Source organism: Manis pentadactyla, chromosome 12, assembly GCF_030020395.1.
Source record: "Manis pentadactyla isolate mManPen7 chromosome 12, mManPen7.hap1, whole genome shotgun sequence".
NCBI lineage: Eukaryota > Metazoa > Chordata > Mammalia > Pholidota > Manidae > Manis > Manis pentadactyla.
Window position 1 is genome coordinate 37,587,984 of NC_080030.1, and position 20,847 is coordinate 37,608,830.

The 20,847-nt window shown below is 43.0% G+C and overlaps 1 protein-coding gene and 1 pseudogene across 2 annotated transcripts in view; one reads left to right on the forward strand and one right to left on the reverse strand.

The window, feature by feature from the left end:
• The window catches only part of ZDHHC14 (zinc finger DHHC-type palmitoyltransferase 14), a 258,748-nt gene that overhangs the window by 120,202 nt on the left and 117,699 nt on the right, over window positions 1–20,847 (reverse strand). The gene's annotated exons all lie outside the window — the stretch shown is intronic.
• LOC118913070 (60S ribosomal protein L12-like) overlaps window positions 15,083–20,847 on the forward strand; it is a 51,354-nt pseudogene continuing 45,589 nt past the window's right edge.

Consider the following 20,847-nt stretch of genomic DNA (forward strand, 5'->3'; position numbering starts at 1 on the left):
TAAAAATCTTTTCAGTTATTTTTAAATAGAACAGGTTTCTGAAGACTGCCTGGTGGCAAACATGAGTATTAATTAATTTTTAAAAAGAAGAGGTCAAAAATGTAAAATAAATAAGTAACCGGGATGTAATGTATAGCATAAGGAATATAGTCAAAATATTGTAACAACTTGGTATGGTGATAGCTGGTACTTAGAATTATCATGTATATAAATGTTGAATCACTGTGTTGTACACCTGAAACTAATGTAATGTAATACTGTGTGTCAGCTACCCTTCAATAAAAAATAATTATCTAAAAAAAAAAAAAAAAAAAAAAGAAGAGGTCAAAAGGCAAAATAATGCCCATTAATTCTGGAGAAAATCAAGGAAACAACCTTAAGGGATATGGTGGAGCAACATCTGGGAAAACATATTTGATGAGAGATCAACAGGGATTTGGGCAAACCATGCTTGGCTATCCCGCTGGAATTTTTGGAAGATATTACTGCCATGAAAGGTACTCTAAATTAAGTGGCTACCGCACATCCCTTGAATTTTTCCAGGCAGGTGGCAAAGCTGGAGGGTGAACTGGGAAGCTGGAGAAAGAAACAATGGAGAAGGAAAAAGATAAGAAAAGCACCTTGCAAGGATCAATCCCTCATTTATCTAGGGCTTGTGCCACACGTTGTCCAGGTGGTTTAGTCAGTAGAATTAGTGGAGTCCCAGAGACCTGTCAGGTTCTGAGGATGGTCTTTTACAGTTCCAGAGAAACCTGCCTGAGAGGACTACCATGCCACTGCTTCAAGAACACCACTTCATGTCTTTAGCACTTGTGAGACTTAATGTCAAAAAACAGATGCCACCAAAAAAAAAAAAAAGGCTTTAGAATACTCTAGCTGTGCCTATGTGCTCAGTGGCAAAACTTCACAGCTGTCATGCTTTTTCTGGACAGTACTTGCAGACTTTATAACTGGAAGTTTCCATCAGTTTGGGTTTTGCCTCTTCTTCCATTGGTGGAATGTGTACCATGCAAGATGGTGGGGTTTTAATGTTGTCTAAATGTAACAGCATACTTTGCAAAGACTTCTTGAATATGACATCTGGGTCAGAACCTAGGAAAATGGGTAGACTGAGCCAAGGACTATCAACTGCTATTCTCCAAATGAGCTGAGGACCCAGCCTCTCATTCAGAGCGGACAGGGGGAGCCACAGTCTGCGAGGAGGTGGGGGGACTGAGGCAGCCAGCCTGCTGTTAGGTAGCACAGCCGTTGGGAGGCTCAGCTGAGGTCTCCACAGGCTCCCAGCAATGGGAGACGATGCTGGGCCTTACCTTAGGCCATGTCTTAATCTGAACGTCATGAGCTTCACAGTCTGAGGGGAGAAGATGCACAGATTCTCCAAGCTGTTTGTGACCCCAAAAGAATTATCAACTACTGCTCTTATGAAGGGAGGTATGTAGCCATGTACCTACACAGAAGTATACTCCTGGGCTGGCTGCTAAAGATGCTGCCCCAGGTGTCTCAGATGTCCCCTAACCACTGTGAGCTGCCTAGTCCCTCCCCCTATACCCCTTGGGCCTCTCCATGACCCAGCAAATAAGCCTAATGTCTGCCCAGGCTGGAGGCCTCCAGGTCTCTGCTCTAGCAGTTGTCAAATAATTTGGCTATCAGCTCTGCCCATAGGTCTTATGAGCAAAACCAGCCTCCTCAGCCAATCCTTGGTGCATATGCATGGGTTCAGTCAAAGATGGTCACACAGTCTGAAGTAGACAGGAAGAAAAGGGGCCACTTTGAAGCTGGCACAAATGTAGAGGCAGGTAATGAAGCCTCTTCCCCTTCCATGAGCCTGAGGGTGGGCAAGTCTCCTAATGCTGAGACAACTCCTCTGTGGGAAGAAAAATAGCCCAAGGCAAATGCAAGAGTTGAAGAAGGTTCTGGAAGTGACTAATGAGGGGTACCATCCTATCCCCAGCCCTGCCTTAGCAAGACCAGTAGACTAACAGTGTCAATTCCTAACTCACTTCCATGCTAGAACTGCGGGGTGGGTCCAGGGCCACATGAAAATTCAGTGGTATTGGGGGAAGGCCTTGGTCATTGGAATCAGAGCAAGTGGCTTCAGATTTTAAACTGGGCATTTACTCTCTAAGTTGGAGAAAGTTACTTACTGCAGTCTTAGTTACCTTGTGTTTTAAACTGGAATTATGTAAATCATAGGTAATGACAACCCCACTGTAGTGTTGGTTTGAGAACTGATAAGTTCTGGGTATATATTAGGCATCCCCTAAATGTTGTTCCCTTCCTCCTAGGAAAGCCTGTTTTGTACTGTGTGGATTTCTGGTAATTTTCCACACTTCCCCAGTGTTCCTTGTTTTGGGTTAGCCCCATTGACTTCCTTGTGGTTTAAAGTAAGAGCCTATGAGATTTCTGCATTTGTGTCAGAGCCCATGGGGCTAGGGGGAAGTTTGGCTTCAAAGCTCCAAGAAGAATTTAAGCAGAAAAGTGATTAGCAGATACCAATCTGCCAATTGGCACCTCAGTGCCCCACCCGCTCCCAGAGAGGAGGAGGGAGCCACCTCCGGGGAGCTCTGGGAAAGACAGGGGTGTGGCGGGAAAGGGGGCCCAGGACGGCAGCAGCTGCCCTGCAGGCTTGGCTTCAGGAAGCGCCATCAGGGGACTCCAACAGGGCAGTACGCTTATGCCTTCTGATGTTCAGAATCCAAATCTCTGAAACACCATGGGAAAAAAGTGCCACAGTATGGCAGGCAGCCTGGACTGCTCCAGGAATCCCTGCCCCCTGGTATTCACACTCAGTTTGACTGGGGGCCTGCCCTAGTGACTTCTAGAAAACTGCAAGAGTAATAGGCTAGCACTTCCAAGATGAGTTTACACGGATTGTGGCCTCCCTCCGGTTCACTTCCTCCTGCTCTCTTGCTGGTTCTCTCAGAGGCTTCCCTCCGACAGGTCGTGCTGTGCACTGTCCCCTGGAGAGGCTCGTGTGGCCAGGCTCACGGGGTAGCTTCTGGCCGACAGGCCCGTGAGTGAGCCTAGAAGCAGATCCTCCCCAGGCAAGCCTTGAGATGGCTGTAGCCCCGTCCTCCAACTTGACTGCAACCCTGTGGGACACCCTGTTCCAGGGGACACTGCTAAGCTGCACTGGAATTCTAACCCAGAAACTATGAGAAAATAAATGTTTGTTGTTTTAAGCTATTAAATTCTGGGGCAATTTGTTATTCAGCAATAGGTCTCGAATACACACAGTTCTATCAGGGACAAACTCCATTTGGAAATTAATATGCCAAATAAAATGGAAATTTCTTCTTCTGCTAGTGAATAGAACAGTCTGAATAGAATAAATCCTGAATGTACTTTCTATGTTTGATCTCCTCTGACTGGCTAAATGGTATAGAGGGATCCTTGTGGATGTAAAAAAAACTTACAAATTAGTAGTCTGGGCTCTATCACTGATTAATTGAAACTTGGGTTACCTCCCCAGGGCCCAAATGATTATGTTCAAGGTGATGTGAAAGTTTTACAGAAACAATGACCAAGAAAATCTGACTTCTTAATATGTAAAAAAAGGTACATAAGGAATTAAAATGGAAAGAGAAGGCATATGTTTATGTACAACCATATGCTACAGAAAAGACCTTAAAATTAAACTAGGGAGCTGGAAAACTGCTACGTATTTAAAAACTGCAAATAAATAGAAATGAAGCTAATAAAGATAGCACAAATAAACATTCTGGTATTCCCTAAAGATTCTCTTATATTTATTTATCCACTGCATTTCTTTAATCCTACGCTAGATACCTCTAAACAGCTAGATTTCCCCTTTTTATTTCCTAAGAAAATATGTCCATCTTTTATACAAAATAGTAAGAGAAACATTTACCAGTGAGTCTTTGTTTTTTAATGAGTTTAAAGAACATTCTTTCCGGAATCTGGCTATGCCAACTTTTATGTTCCTGTGGTTTGATATTATTGTGTAAGTGGCATTAAAAAAAAAAAAAGCAAGCCAAAAGTCTCTGTGGTGGGTCTTGCACAGCAGCTGAGTGGACATGTCTGATAGCCCTGCTCCCAGCCTCCCGCTGGAGCCCTCCTGATGACACAAGAAGAAAAAACATGTCAGTAGCAATGAAGGCTGAAGATAAGAGCACAGCACAGGCCAAAGCCCTGGGGTTTTCCGTTAATACATTGTTGATGGGGATGAACTGAGAAAGGCATTTTTGGATTACACATCACACATTACATGAACCATAATATAGAGAGAAGCAGATAGCCCCCAAAAGGGCAGTAAGGGACCTTAACACAGAAGAAGAAATTAAAATGGCCATCAACCTCCCTAGCAATCAAAGAAAGGCGAATTCAAAATACCCCTAGTAGAGTTAGAGCTGCATTGACAAATGTTCCTAAGGCTGAGAGAGAGAGACAGACAGACAGACAGACAGAGAGAAAGAGAGACAGAGAGAGACAGACAGAGACAGAGAGACAGAGAGAGAGAGAGGGAGAATAGCCCTCTCTCCTGCTGCTGGGAGGGTAGAGATCAATGCAGCCTTCATAGGAGGCAGTCTAGAACTAGTGCCCAGAGCCTGACAGTTCAGGGCCTCTTCCTTCTTAAACCTTTTCTGTTTAGAAAGAAGGAAAGCAGGATAGGGTGGGGGAAGAAAAAGAAACAGAAGGGAAGAAAAGAAAAAAACAGTTTAGTTAGTAGACTTCTAAAAATAATAAAAATTACCTTCACATTACCTTTTAAATAATAAAATATTTGTAAAAAATGGTTTTGGTAGCTTTTTGAAGACCAGAAAAGAAATACTTTCCTTCAAATCCATACCCCCCAAAATTATACTGAATTTCCTTTTTCCCAGACTGTATTTCCTATGTTAGTTATTTCTCTAAGATCACAGGAACAGAAAATGGAGAAAAAACAGGGCCCATAAGCAAGATCACATGCCCCACACTTAAGGAAAGAGTTGGTACAAAAACCAGGGGCTTGTTGTCAAGACCATTCCTGTTCGCAAATGCAGATGATCAGTTTCTCACTAACATTTGAATTTAATTTGAGATTATATATTAAGTCCAAACACTATCTGATGGTAGAATTTCTCACTTTTAGTTGTGAAAGTCATTTTTATCTGTTTGGCTTTTGACATCATATTTGTATTTATAAAGGCCAGAACCGACATAGTGAATGAATAAGTCCAGGGACCTGAAACGAAGTCTGCATTTCACTTCCACAACAATCCTAGGAAGAGTTATGGAAACGGATGATGAAACAGTTGCTCAGCAATTTGTCAAGGTCACCTAAGCAGAAAGTGGAAAGGGCAAATCCATAACCACCTCATACCAGAGTTGGGTATCCTTGTGCAGCCCAGCTTTAAAAAATGGTGGGAGATCAAGGGAGGAACAACCTAAGACAGGCACAGTCGCAGGGGGGCCATCAGGAGAGAAATTGGGGATCAACAGAGGGGAGGCTTAGAACCTCACCCCCCCTGTTTTGAGAGAAATCTTCTGCATCCTTGGATGTTTTGTTGCCCGTGTCTAGCTTGGATTAATACTTAGTCTATAGGCACACACCTGATCATCTACATTTGCCCTCTTACAGCACTAAACTATGTTTTCTACCTTTATCTTGCATCTACCTACCACTTCAGCATTTTATTAAAAACAATAATAATAATAATAATAATAATAAGGGAGAAATGTGGGATTCACATATAAATCAAGTATAAAAATCAAACAAATAATCATAATTGACCTGATTGTTTATAGTTCATAATGTGATCAAAACCGAAAGTTTCTGTGATGACTGCCCTTGCACTGTTCACCATGTAAGAACTTACTATGTAAGAACTTGTTCACCATGTAAGAACTTGTTCGTTATGCTTCAGAATATTGGAGACTGTTGAGAATTAGGCTTGGGGTTGATTAATGATGCATTGAATCCCCTACACAGAATTTTATTGTTGTTAACAACCATTTGATCAATAAATATGAGAGATGTCCTCTCAAAAAAAAAAATGGTGGGAGAGCCATTTCTTAAATGCATTTTTCAATGTACCCTAGTAATTTTCAGGTAAATTAGGTTAACGCAATCATTTCAACTGCTTCTCCTTTCATTATGTGGCCTTAGAGCTCCTAGAGCCAGTGTTGCTCACTGCGGCCCGAGAGGCTGGACCAGATCAGTCACCAGCGGAGGAATCCCGGCTGCTCCGGGACTGCTCCCTGGGGAGGGGCGGTGTGAGGTGCGGCTGTGGCCAACGGCCCAGGCAGGGATCTCACCATCAGCACCTACCTTCCCTGCGCTCCTAAGTTTCTTTGGTTTTCTGACTTTTGACAAAGTTACTCTAGCCTACCTCACTTCTCTCTCATCAGGACTCTGTGAGTTCCTTGGGGGCAGAGACAGGCTGGTTAGCTTTTCATCCCCAGGACAGGCCCCCATGGGCACTCTGTGGGCGCCGGCCTGAACCCTTTCCTTGTACAGAGGAGTAGCTGGGAGGGGCAGGGACTTGCCCAGGCCATAGCTCCCAGGGGCCAGAGCTAAGACAAGAACGCAAGGCCCCTGGCTGCAAAGCCCATACTGCCTCTCATGCAGGACACGCATGGCCCTGAACCTTCAGTGGGCCAGTTTAACTGGCATCCAGAATCCATGGGGGGCAATCAGTGTTCTAGAACAACCAAGCCAGTGCCTTTTAGAAAAGTATCTCACTTAGTTCCTCCCTTCCCACAAGCTCATCCAGGTGGACAAGGAAGAGAAGCCACCCAGCATACACTTACTGATAATCAGGACTCAAATAAGGAAAGCAGCTCTTTTTTTCCGTGTAATGCCCTACTTATCTTGTCGTTTATTAAAATCAGGTAAGTATTCCCTATGATTGTTTCAAAGCAAAAATAAATAAAGGAATAAAAACATCAAAGTTTGTCTCCTAGCTTCTAGTTTGAATTAAAGACATTATTATAATTTTTAATATCAAGATTGGAAAATGCAATATAAAAAATAGAATTGAAACTTGGTCGCTGCTTTGCTGAATTTGGCTCCCCAAACAACCCCACCTCCGCCCATGTCTGCAAGATGGCTAAAGGGCCTGCTGACCAGCACAAGTTCATCACGAGTTGGCCAACAGAACATGGTAGTCGAGATGAGACGAGAGGAGATGCCAGGTGCTGGGGGCCTAACCAGAGTACCAGGAGCAACTTCCAGGCCCAGTTAGCAACGCCGAGGGCGTCACTAACTCACACCAGCACTGCGCTGGGGGGCTTGCCGCATTCCTCCTCTGGTGGGTCCCATGTGAAGGTAGGGCCCTAAGTCGCACAGTGTGAGGCCACGCTGGCCACAGGGCATGTGCCTGGAATTCACTGTGCAAATCATCACCAAGGCCAGTACGGGGTAGGAGGGTCCATACTCAAGGCCTCTCTGGCTTAAATCCAAGGCTCCAGGAGATAAATTTTGAGGTGGTTCCTAACAATTCTAGGAGACACGTGTGACAAGACTGAGAGTGGGCAAAGGTTTCAGGAGTGGACCTGGGGTTGGCAGGGACGGTGGGAGAGCCTGCGAACAGGTCTGCAGAGCTGTGCCAGCTGGCGGGCCAGGGCGCTCTGCTGTCACTCACACACAGAGGTGGGTTCTCGAGCAACTGGCATAATTCTAATTCCTTTTATGTCCTCTGTGAACTCTTCCTCACTGCGGCTTTGCAGGCCTTTACTCTATAAGCACTGAGCCCAGCGACAGCCTGTTGTCTCGAGTTGTCTGTGACATACGCCCACCACTTCCTGCTGCCCAAGGAGCCCGACGGCCACACACACGGCCCTTCTAGGCCCTGGGTGACTTTTGTTCGGCACCACTGTTTGAATGCCAAATGTAACTAGGGGGAAAGCCATCAGCTTGGCTTAAGGAAGATCCAGCAGGAGCTAATTCTTTAACACAGAAGCACACTAGACTCAGGGCTGCCATGGAGATAAAAAAGGAAAGAAAAGCAATAGCAGGTGGGTGGGCTTTGTTCTAGCAGCCCTCCCACACAGAGAAGGGAACCTCAAACACTGGGAAAATAAACAAAGCTGCAAGCAGCCTGCTGTGCGTGAAGAAGCCAACAGGGTCACCGTCCCTCCCCTCTTCCTGCCAGACTGTGTGTCCACACCCATGAGCTCTTGGCGTGCACACACATGTACAAAAGTGCACACACACACATTTCCTCCACCTTCATGCTTTCATACACATGCGTACAACATGTACACAGACACACATGATCACAGGCACATGCACACGTAGGCAATCCTATGACGACTTTGCCATCTGGCCCATCCTCAGTTACCATCTCAAGCTGCGGCTAATGAAGGGGCTTTGATGAAGAACATAGGGATTGCCTATAGCAACACTTAGCAAAAAATCATTTTGAAAAACAAAAAAGGAAGAGCAAATGCTGGCGCTGTTTCTGACGTGCAGTAAGTACTAAGATCACAAGCAGCCATGTGGACGAAGGGCTCAGTCCAGGGCAGAGAGCTGCCAGCTGACCCTTTGTTCTGGCTGGTGATGTCTCAGCTCAGGATCCGAAGTCACTGGTTTGGATGCAGCTGACAGAAGTTTTCAGACATTGACAGTTGAATGCTCAGAGATACTTTAAGGTAGATGGCTCTTTGGGGTGCACCCTTCCCCCATCATGCTATTTAGAAAGCTGCCAATCCCACTAGGAAAAACAGTTCCCCACTTTTGGAGAAGTGTTTGTGGAGAAGACAGTTTCTGAGGAAGCATTCAGTGAAGTCGTGCTCAAGGAAGCAAAGATCCAGTGTGAAGTTCACTTCAATGCTGTCACCAGGTGCCCGGGACTGCACCCTGTTACCCTCCACTCGGCACACTCAGCCCTCACCCCCTACACTGCTGGAGCCTTCTGAGAGGAAAAAGGGGGAACCCTCTGTCGCCACTCCTCCCCACAAGCCCTGCCAGGCGGTGACATCCGTGTACTACAGATGTGATGGGTACCATGGGAATAGGTTTCTTCTGGAAGACAGCAGTTAACCTGGAATGGCTTTGATGTTTACTAACTTAATGCATTTCATTATGTCTTGTGACTAACACACCCCCAGGAAGGACCAAAGAGGGTCCCCATTTGCCAGTCCTTTAAGCCTCTGACTGCATCTCAGACCTGACCTTCTTTCCCCCAATGCGTCTTTCTTGCAGTCACTGTAGCATCATGGGGTACTGCAACGGGAGAAGTGAAATAAGCAACTCTAATTTCTGTCTTTCATGGCAGCCTAACATTTTAGGTTCCATTCCCTCAACAAAACAGTTGTTCAACTAACTAATTAGGGATTACTTAGCATGTGGATTTATAGTCTGGCAGAACATTGCCCAGGTCCACAAAAGGTGGCATGGTATGGCAGAAAGAGCCCTCCAGGTGCTGTAGGCTGCACAAGGGAGTGACACTCCCAGGACTCTGGGATGAAATTACCTTAAGAGAGCAAACTTAGATTCTAAATACAGTTGATTCACCCTGTTGACATATATGAGCTGTTCATAGTTAACACTATTTATAAAAGCCCAAACTGAAAACAACCAAATGTCAACAGCAGAATGTATGAGTGAGCTATATATTATTATCATGGAATATTATACAGCAATGATAACAATGTACTGCTTGCTGCATGCCACATCACAGACATATCTTACAAGTACAATACTGAGCAAAAAAAGTACATTAAGTTTCATGCACATAAAACTCAAAAACAGGCAAAATGGAACCTTGGTGTTAGAGGGCAGGATGGCAGATTCTCTTGAGGCTTAAAGGGGGACATGAAGGGGATTCACGGGATGCTCAGTGTTCTAGTTCTTGCTCTCAGTACGGGCTCTGTGATGCCAATAACCTTGTGAAAATTTATCAAGCCATACTCATCATTTGTACACTTTTCTGTATGTATATTATATTTCAGTAAAATGTTAAAATGCTTACTTAAAAAGCATATATATATATATATATGCAGTTGGTACTGGGGCAACTTTGGAAGTAACACAAGAGACTGTGTGAAATGTGCAGCTGAAGAGACTTGGGATGTTCCCAGTTCGTTGTGCATGTTTTCGCATAAGCTCAGAGGAGAAGGCCTAACTGTGATGATGATCCTGGGAGCCAGAACAGAGTCAGCGGCACTGTGCTCTGCTCCAAAGGCAGTGAGAAATGTTTGGAGAGGGAGATGTTCATAGTGTCAGTCTGAGAGGAGCTCCATCAGGAAGGCAGAAGTATTCTGGTCACTAGAGATACACTTGATGGTGGGTGATTCCTCAGGCCTCGCCACTCCCAGATGACATCTCAGTTAAGGTCACCTCTCCCTTCATTCTCATCCCCCGCTCACCAACTGCCTTGCAACCACAGACTCCATTTCCTGAGCCCAGGACATACTGCAGAGGTGAGAGGAGTATGCTGGTGACTATCGAATGGCCACACTAAACAGACTGGCAGCCTTTTAAGACTGCAGACACCTGTGAGGCCTGTACTGAAAACACTGGGACAAAACTGAGTCCCTGGGCCTGCCAAGAACCAGATCTCAGACTGTGGAGACGTCATCCCGCACATCTCTCCTGAGCCCCAGATGCAGACACGTGCTCCGGGGACGGGTTGCTCAGCACGTGTTTTCTGTGCCTGTGTCGTAGGTGGCTGCTCCCCCCGCCTGCAGGGAGAGGCCAACGAAGCCTTCCTGTGGTCCAGAGGCTTCAGGGCTCAAACAGCCAGAGTCACAGGTCTGTCTCTTGCCTTAAGGGTTCCTTTGAGGGATGTGACACGTTGTAACTCAGTCCTCTCTGTCCCACTGCCCACTAATAAACACAGAAACGAAAGTACAGTGGCTCCCCTCATCAGTGAGGGTACATTCCAACACCTGCAGTGGATGCCTGAATCCCCAGATAGTACTGACCCCTACATTTACTGCTTTTTCCAATACATACATCCTTGTGATAAAGTTTAATTCATAAAGTAGGTATAGTAAGAGGTTAACAACAGCCAACAAAATAGAATGATTATAACAGTATGTTGTAATAAAAGGTACATGAATGTGGTCTTTCTCTCTCAAAATATATCACTGTACTGCACTCGCCCTTCTTGCGATACTGTGAGAAGATGAAATGCCTCCACACAAGACGGGGTGGATGATGTGGGCATGGAGACCTTGTGTGAGGCTACTGCTAACCTGATCTTTCGGCAGAAGAGTTATCTGCTTCCACACCACACTTTGATGCAGGGAGCTAAACCCAAAATGTATTCACAGACGCTGGGGGTCCCAGAGACCCTTTCTGCTTGACTTCTTGGGGAGACCAGAATATTAAACAACAGCAACAATCTCATCAGAGCATGTTCTGCTCTATGGTCCACTAAAGCACAGTCTTCCATTCCTGTGCCCTTAGAGGAAGCCCAAAGCCTGGTAGCCCCAGGGGTGACCGGGGTCTGCTCTTTGCAGAGCTATGTTGGGCACCACTGAAGGTGACTATGAGTGTGGAAAGAGGAAAATTCACATCCTACCTGTGTTCTGAACACGGAAATAGAGATCCCTACAGAGGAGAGGGCACGTAGGAAACAGGCGCCCATGGGCAGCAGTTCTACACTGAAGCCTGACAAGGGCAGACAGAGGGAGTCAGTGCTGGCCCTGGGCTGGCTGGTTGCTCCTCCCAGAAGGAATCTGAGTGCCCAGAATTCATACCACTTGCCTCCAATATGTTTCTTTTATTCTCTGAATCTACATTTTTCACACTTGCTAATGAAAACTCAAATCATTTTATTTCTACAGACAGAGCCAATTCTGGTGAAGCAGGCTCATTGAGCAAGATGGGTAAGTGACCAGCTGCTGCGGCCTGAGACCTGAAAGCGAGGACTGTGACACCCGGGGGCCAGCGGGAAGAGGCGGTGAAGGCGTCCCACAGAGGTGCGGCCCTGGGCATGCCACTCACTTCTCTGAGCTGCGGTGCTCATCCGTTAAACGAGGGGCTGGAAATCAATGTTTCTAAGCTCCTTTCCAGAGCCATGGTAAGGGCCTCATCTTCATATCAGAAAAGGCCTAGATTCTGATCTCTGATTCCAATACTAACTGTGTGACTTGGGCAAGTTACCTAAACCCTCTGAACCTCAGTTTCTTAATTTGTAAAACAAAAGCAGTAATAACCATGTAATAATATTATAAATAATGATAAATGGTACATAATATACAAATGCTGTAATATGATAATAATAATGAGGATTGGATAAGGTAAATGTACATATGGCATTCCATGAGGTGCCCAGTACAATGTAAACAAAAAATAGCAAAAGGTAAAAAGAGCTCTGAGTCTGTGTTTCTGTTGACAGAATCCTAAATGGGACACAGGCTGAAATCAGGAGCAAAAAGAGCTTAGTGATGGTGTGAAATGTTCAGAAATAGCTGAAGTACCATCAGATCTGACCCCAACTCTTTAAAGGACCAATGCTGGCCTTACTGGCAGGTCTCAGTGGCCACTACCACATTCATAGCTGTGGAACATCTTTTCTACAGGCACATCAGTGGCAACTCCTGAGATTTTACTGCACATTTATGGAAACTAATGACACTAAGAGAAGGAAAATAGTGCTGACAGTCAATTTCGTTTTCATCTTACAGAGAACAGTAAGCTATTAAGAGCAATCTGTGCTTAACAGCAAGATGTACCAAACAAACTGGGCCACTTCTCTGGGTGTCCTCAGCTAAGAATTTCCTTAAAAATAGTAGCCCCAATTGTATGTTTACTGAGAAGTGGGTACATTGTTTAGTGAAGTTCTGTATAAAGTACTTCCGAGCACTGATAGGACAGTTACACACATCCTAAATACTAGGATTTTGTTTCTTTTCCAGGTTTTTTTGAACTTTCTGTCATTGGTAATAATAAGATATTAATTATATAAAAAAGAAACAGGGAACAACCTAAGACAGGCACAGTCGCAGGGGGGCCATCAGGTGAGAAATTGGGGATCAACAGAGGTGAGGCTTAGAACCTCACCCCCCCTGTTTTGAGAGAAATCTTCTGCATACGTGGATGTTTTGTTGCCCTTGTCTAGCTTGGATTAATACTTAGCCTATAGGCACACACCTGATCATCTAAATTTGCTTTCTTACAGCACTAAACTATGTTTTCTACCTTTATCTTGCATCTACCTACCACTTCAGCATTTTATTAAAAATAACAATAATAATAATAATAATAATAAGGGAGAAATGTGGGATTCACATATAAATCAAGTATAAAAACCAAACGAATATTCATATCTGACCTGATTGTTTGTAGTTCATAATGCGTGATCAAAACTGAAAGTTTCTGTGATGACTGCCCTTGTACTGTTCACCATGTAAGAACTTATTCAATATGTAAGAATTTGTTCACCATGTAAGAACTTGTTCGTTGCGTTTCAGAAGATCAGAGACTGATGAGAATTAGGCTTGGGGTGGGTTAATGATTGTGCATTGAGTCCCCTGTACAGAATTTTATTGTTGTTAACTGTTAACAACCATTTGATCAATAAATATGAGAGATGCCCTCTCAAAAAAAAAAAAAAGAAACAGGCTTTCCTGAGGTTCAGAAAAATATAACTTGAAAAAGTAAAATACGTTAAATCCTCAATAAGGACGCTCAGGACATTTTAAGAAGACTTAGTGTATTGAATCCTAGATTCTGATGAATGTAGAAATTAGAAAATACAGATACTGAAAGAGATATATTTTTATCTGTTCCAACAAAGTTTACCCACTTCCAAATAAGCAATTTATTATTGTTCCCCTCCCCAAAAGAAGCCCATACTGTGTGTGTGTGTGTGTGTGTGTGTGTGAGATGCACATGCACTCATGTGTTATGAAGCACAGACTATGTTCTATATAGTGCAGAAATACTGTACTACCTTTGAAAGATGAATCACAAAAATCCTAAGGGAGGAAATGACCAAATCAGGAGCAGAGCTGCTGACATTCCTGTGGCCATGAGCTAAGGAGAGGGCTCTGGGGTGGGCAAGTCAGCCCGGAGGGAGCCCACATGAGGTGGCCAGGGAGCTGGAGGCATGGACCTTGGGTTAGGGTGACAGTATTACAATCCTAGCTCCATGCTTACTTGCTATGTGACCTTCAGCAAGTTATCCCTAATCTCCCTCTGCATGAGTTTTCTCAACTCTAAAATGAATGCAGGCCTACTGCAGGAGGGAGCTGCATATTATTATATGTGTATTATTTAATACACATAATGCACTTACGATAGAGCCTGTCCCTATTTTACTCAATGTAGGTTATTATTACTCTCTGAAACATTCTGGTTCATTGCTTCCCTATCTATAGCAAGATGTCTATACATCTGTTTCTATAGATCAAAACCGCTAGAAGGCATAATAAACACCCTTTCTACCAGCTAACATGCATATGATCAACAGAATAAGCATTATTAAAATATCATTGGCTTATGACATTGTGGTAGGTGCTACACTTAAACACAAACACATGGGTCCTTTAGAAATTCCCAGTACATAAAGAAATGAAAACAATGCTCATGACATGCATTAAACAAACATGGAAATTAAACATGATAAGCATTTACAATACTTGCAAGTGGAAATATTATAGAAAAACTGTCTTCTCGTGTACTCTCTTGCCACCATTGTTTCATTCCACACCACCATTCTATTCCAAGCAGAATGATCAGCTATATTCTATCAATGACATTAGGTAACAACTAAATTGAGGTAAATACCTGGCACAGCATGGTTCTTTTTCCTGTTTCACACCTTTAAATTCTGTCTGTACCCAGCAATAATCAGAACCACCATCCAGGTGGAAATGTGAGGTAAGTAATCCAGCCTTTTTGCCCCCACACTGTGGCTCTGGAACTCACACACACAAAAATCTGAACCTTACAGGAGATTTAGACAACACAACATCAAGAGAGGTAAGAGGCCTTGGCACTAAGGAGGAGATGGGCTGGAGGGGGTGGAGTTTATTTTTAAACCAAAAACTTTTAATGAACAAATTTTATTTTACTGAACAAAGTAAATTTACTGTAAATTTTAATGAACAAATGCCTTATTTATAGCACTTATTTTTGTAATATACTACAAAAAGAGAAAGTTTGAAAAGAAATGTCAACAACATGGGTATTTTAGCAAGCAGCCCAGGTGTGGAAGCTGAAGCCACTGAAATGCCACTGGTTTCCAAGGAGGACAGATGTTGCTGCAAACTTGGGGCCGTGGCTGTGTCTGGCCCACAGATGGATGTAGCTGCCCAGCAGGGCACTGCATCACATGGCAGGTGACACACAGTGTCTTGCCCACTGCAGTCTGCATGGCCCATTATCCCTGGAGACCCTCCTCCTCCCCCACTAAGCATCTGCGTTTGCTTCTCCTGCAGACTGCAGAGAAGCCAGCGGCAGGACCCTGGAAACAGCAAACTTCTGAAGGCAGGCCAAGAAAGAAAAATCAGAAAAGCGACTATAAGATAGAAGAGTCAGAACATAGGGAGAGAACTCAAAACAGCCTCAGCAGAAAGCCAAGAGGAGAAATTTCTAGAAGAGGGCAGTGGCCATACTGTCAAGTGTCAAGGAGTCAAATAACACATGGCCTATCCTGGGGTTGGGAAAAGAGAATGCAACAGAAAACTAACACAACAGATAAGTGCCCTGTGTATGTTAGTACCCCAAGTGTGCAGGACTGAGGACACTCACTGAGGAATGAGGACCTTTTAAGAGCAGAAAACTCAGGGAAAACCAGACCTCTGTGGCCCTAGCTGTCCCTTTTTGATGGACTTGTTCACCCTGGGCCTAAGGACTCAGATGTTTAGGAAGCTTTGTGTAAGCACGGTAGTTTCTACTACCCATTACCCGGAGGGGTTGTTTTCCTTTAGCTGTAGACAATAGCTCACACTAACACTTCCTCTGGAACCTGTAATACTTACCTATTGATAAGTTTTGTACAGGTAAGCATGTGAAGGCTCATTAAAGTTAATGGGCTTTTCACACACCCTCTAGGTTCTCTAATATACTCAAGGGGAGGTGCCTGTAATATAACTAAGACAACAGAGAAATAAACTTTGTAGGGAGTTACCAAGGTGTGCATTATCTAAACACCAATAAGAGTGCAAACAAGAGGGCAGGTGATGCTGGTCTCAGGCCCACCCTGGAACAGGTGGGGAGGACACATGGTTATTTACAAAGAGATTCCCAGAGTCACAGAATGCTGGATCTGAACGAGACCTCAGGTATCATATTACATTTAACCAGTGGGGAAATAACAAAATCACAATTGTCCAGTGCAGTCCCTCTGGTTAGACAGTGACTTGAACACCTAGGCTCAGCCCAGGCTTTACATTTGGAGTGAGACATGAAAGTTCCACAGGGAGGTTAAAAGATTGTGCTGAATCAAGTGATAACAATAACACCAGAAATAAAACTTGTTCTTTAAACATTAAGGGATTCTATTATAGGCAAGTTAGCAAAAGCCCTTAACCGCAGGAGCTACAGTGTTTTCCCACCAAGCATCAAGCCCAGAGGGGAATTTATTTATTTATTTATTTATTTATTTTCATTTATCTTTTTTTTTTTGTCTTATTCTTTATGTCTAACTTAAATGGATAATACTTATTCTTTGACATTTGTTGATTTTTTTAAATGGATACGATTGGGTTTTTTTTTTTTTAGATAATTATTTTTTATTGAAGGGTAGTTGACACACAGTATTACATTAGTTTCAGGTGTACAACACAGTGATTCAACATTTATACACATGATAATTCTAGGTACCAGCTATCACCATACCAAGTTGTTACAATATTTTGACTATATTCCTTATGCTATACATTACATCCCGGTCACTTATTTATTTTACAATTGGAAGTGTGTGTGTATATATATATATATATATATATATATATATATATATATATATATATATTTTGTGTGTGTGTGTGTGTGTGTGAGGGCATCTCTCATATTTATTGATCAAATGGTTGTTAACAACAATAAAATTCTGTATAGGGGGGTCAATGCTCAATCATTAATCCACCCCAAGCCTAATTTTCGTCAGTCTCCAATCTTCTGAAGCATAATGAACAAGTTCTTACATGGAGAACAAATTCTTACATAGTGAATAAGTTACATGGTGAACAGTACAAGGGCAGTCATCACAGAAGCTTTTGGTTTTGCTCATGCATTATGAACTATAAACAGTTCAAATATGAATACTCATTTGATTTTTATAGTTGATTTATATGTGGTTACCACATTTCTCTCTTTATTATTATTATTTTTAATAAAATGCTAAAGTGGTAGGTAGATATAAGATAAAGGTAGAAAACATAGTTTAGTGTTGTAAGAGAGCAAATGTAGATGATCAGGTGTGTGCCTGTAGACTAAGTGTTAATCCAAGCTAGACAAGGGCAATAAAACATCCACGTATGCAGAAGATTTCTCTCAGAACAGGGGGCGGTGAGGTTCTAAGCCTCACCTCTGTTGATCCCCAATTTCTCACCTGATGGCCCCCCTGCGACTGTGCCTGTCTTAGGTTGTTCCTCCCTTGAGGAATCTTACCCATCCTAGAGGGGAATTTAACAAGAAGTGCAAATCACTGAACAGGTGTGCTGTCTACACGGAAGCTTGTCTGCTGAATTTCTGAGTCAAATAGGCCCTGATCTTGAGCTTAAACCTCACTTGCTCAGCACTTCACCACCTGGCTACCATCCGCTTTCCCTCTGACTGAGGGATTCTCCTCTTGTGCATTCTTCTTCCAAATCATTCATTACAAATGGGCCATAAGGCAAATATTGACTGATCATTACAGAAAACAAAAGCGTATACCTCTTTTTAAAACATTTATTTACTTATTTTTTACTACTGACTCCTGCCTCCATCTCTGTGAGTAAATATTTCCCCAACCCACAATGATGTCAGGGTTTCGATAATTTATGATAGAGCCTTTAATCAAAGATTTTTTTAGAGGTCTAAATAGATTACAGCCCAGATTACTAAATAGATTACTGGTTCCCCCAACCACATGATGATTTGTTCTCTCATGGAATATCAATTGATTCATCAGACGAATCATGTTACTTTGTTGCTCTCTGCAATCAATCACACTTGCTTAAGAGCTCAGTAAGCCTAAACTTAAAAATTATGTGATAATTTGATGTACACAAGGTAGATGGATAGATGGAAGGTTATAAAGCCACAAAAAAAACAAACGCCCCACCCCACCCCCCGGCCCCACCCCACTCCCTGGCAGTGCTATCATCCAACTAAAGATCAGGTCTTATCACCACTACTACTGGAAGTAACTCTGTATCTTGGGTCCCACCTTCCAAATTACCTTTCCCTAGATAACCACCCTTGCATTTAAACATAGTCTTACCACCTATGGACATAAGTAACAATATGTTCCTTAGAAGTGCTTGCTGTTGAGTTTTTAAACATGGCCTTTTACTATGTATAGTTTTGGGCAACTCACTTCTTCTATTAGATATCACGTTTTTAAGACACATCTGTATTGTTGCGTGTGGCTCTGGTTTCTTCCTTCTCACTGTTTTGTGGTCATCGTGGTGTGAATATGCCCCAGAGCACTTACTAGTTCTCCTGCTCTGGGACATTTAGACTGCTTCCAGTTTTTTGCTATTATGAACACTATTATCATGAACGTTCTCAAACAAGTCTCTTGAAAAATTGCAAACTTTTTTCTAGAATGTATACCTATGAAATGACTTAAGTCAAAGTGTACATGCGTGTGCTGCTTCACCAGATAAGTGGTGGTACCAAATTACATACCCACCAGCAGTATATGAGAGGTCCTGTTTCTTCACAAGCATCATTGCCAACACTCCATATTGTCAGTCTTCTTAATTTTTGCCTATTTAGTGACAGTAAAATAGTATGTCATTGTGATCCTAATTTACGTTTCCCCAATTACTAATGAGGCTGAGTATGTTGTCATGATTTTAGGTTGTCTTCCACCTAGCTCCTAATAATGTTAGGAAATTCATTTTGTAGCACTGACTATCAAACTACTATTCATCAGCCCACTTAGGAAGATGAAAAATAAGACACATCAGGAAACGCCAGTAGCTCTGAATCCTTGTCTAATGGGCATTGCTGTTGACTCTGTAATCATTCAACTTTGCCCCACTAAGCGGCAGTCGGTGGCTTGGGGATCTGAGCTCAGCTCAAAAGGCAGGCAAGCATGATCTAAGGGAATCCCACCTTTCTTGCCAGTAAGTGGTTTAGGAATGGAAATGTAGATACAAAAAGAGGACTACTGGAGGCTTCTGGAAAAGTCCTTCCTTACTCTTACAAGCAGCAATGGGAATCCAGGATCTATGCAACACTAATCTTGAAAGAGGAAGCAGGTGGGTCCATGTGCAGCAGTCATCCTATGCTCAGGAGGAGAAGCAGTCATAGAATGAAGCTGTGTGTGCAGAAGGCAGAGCAGACAGATGGGAACAACCTTGATCACACTGCTGAATGGCCAGATGAACCATTGCTGACCCACTCTATCTCTGGCTGCCAATTTATGTAACACAATAAATTTCCTTGTTGCTTAAGCCAATCTGGACGTGCCTTTCTGTTACTTCAACCAAAGGCATCCTGATATAGGTTATATGGTTTAAAAACAAACCAAAACAAGGAAACCTAAGAGCCATGAATTGCTTTCTTGTAACAAAGAAATTGACCTGTTCCTGACACCTGCAGAGAGTAGGGCCAAGAGCAAAAGGTGGAAGCTTGTGGATGAAACTGAGATCCCCTTACTGTCACCATGGTAGTGGATGGATGAGTGATGAGAGGTGGGGGTCAGGTAGCAGGGATAATATTCAGAAATCTGGGATTGCTGAGCACAAATTTATTACCAACTCAGGCTCTGAACCCCCTAAATCATTCAGAAAAGTCATTACTAAATTCCACTCAAGGTATTGCCTCAACCAGCTGACTAATGCCACCAAAGTCTGATTGCTAGCCTATCCCCTCTCTCTCCTATATGAAATAGTCAGCTCATATTCAGGCATGGTGCATTTGCATATATAGAGTTGTCTTCTTCCTGATTCATATAATTACTTTCTTGGTCTTGCCTTCTAGAGGGTACAACCCTAATGGAAAGTGTTACGCTGTCTTCCAACTGGCAGCCAGCCTCCTTTCCACCTGTACGAACATTGGTTCCTGCTGGTAACTCTTGTGGGCCCCCTGGAGAGCTGTATCTGAATCTCAATTTCTTTCTTTGTTAAAAGAACAGTGTTGCAAAACTGCTGGACGGATTATAACAATACATACTAAGTGGTTAATAAATGGCAGCCACTATTGCTAACAAATGATGTTGAATAAGTGAATGAACGCTCAGTGTTCATGGTGGCCAGTGGTGGTCAAAGCTGAGCTTTAGCCTTAGACTCCCTTGCAGCCCAGACCAGAAAGTCTTAGGCCCTAAAGATTCTGGAAAATTTTCTTCTTTGGGAGAAGTAAAACATTGAATTATATTCTTATCAATAAAGGAGAATCTGAGCAGCTAATGTGTCAGTGGAAGAACAAAAATCCTGTTATCAAATTGGAGTTATCATAAAGCCCACCACTGACCCTTTCTACAGGCAAAGCTACCAGTTCCATGAGCGAGTAAAACCCTAAATCTTCACACGAGGAAGCCAGTCACCTGGGTGCTGGTCTTGTCTTTGCGTTTCAAAATAAAACAATATTAGCTTTAGAAATGCAGGAGCACTCTGAACACAAATGCTCTCTTTAATAACTCTGTGTGTTCATAATTAAAAAACAAGAGGTGACACGGTTTTAACATGAAAGTTTAAATTTCAGTGCAATGAGATACATAATCACAGGCTATAAATGTAAACTTAAGGAACAAGAAAATATTCAATGATACAAGCTAATTTAGAGTAGAG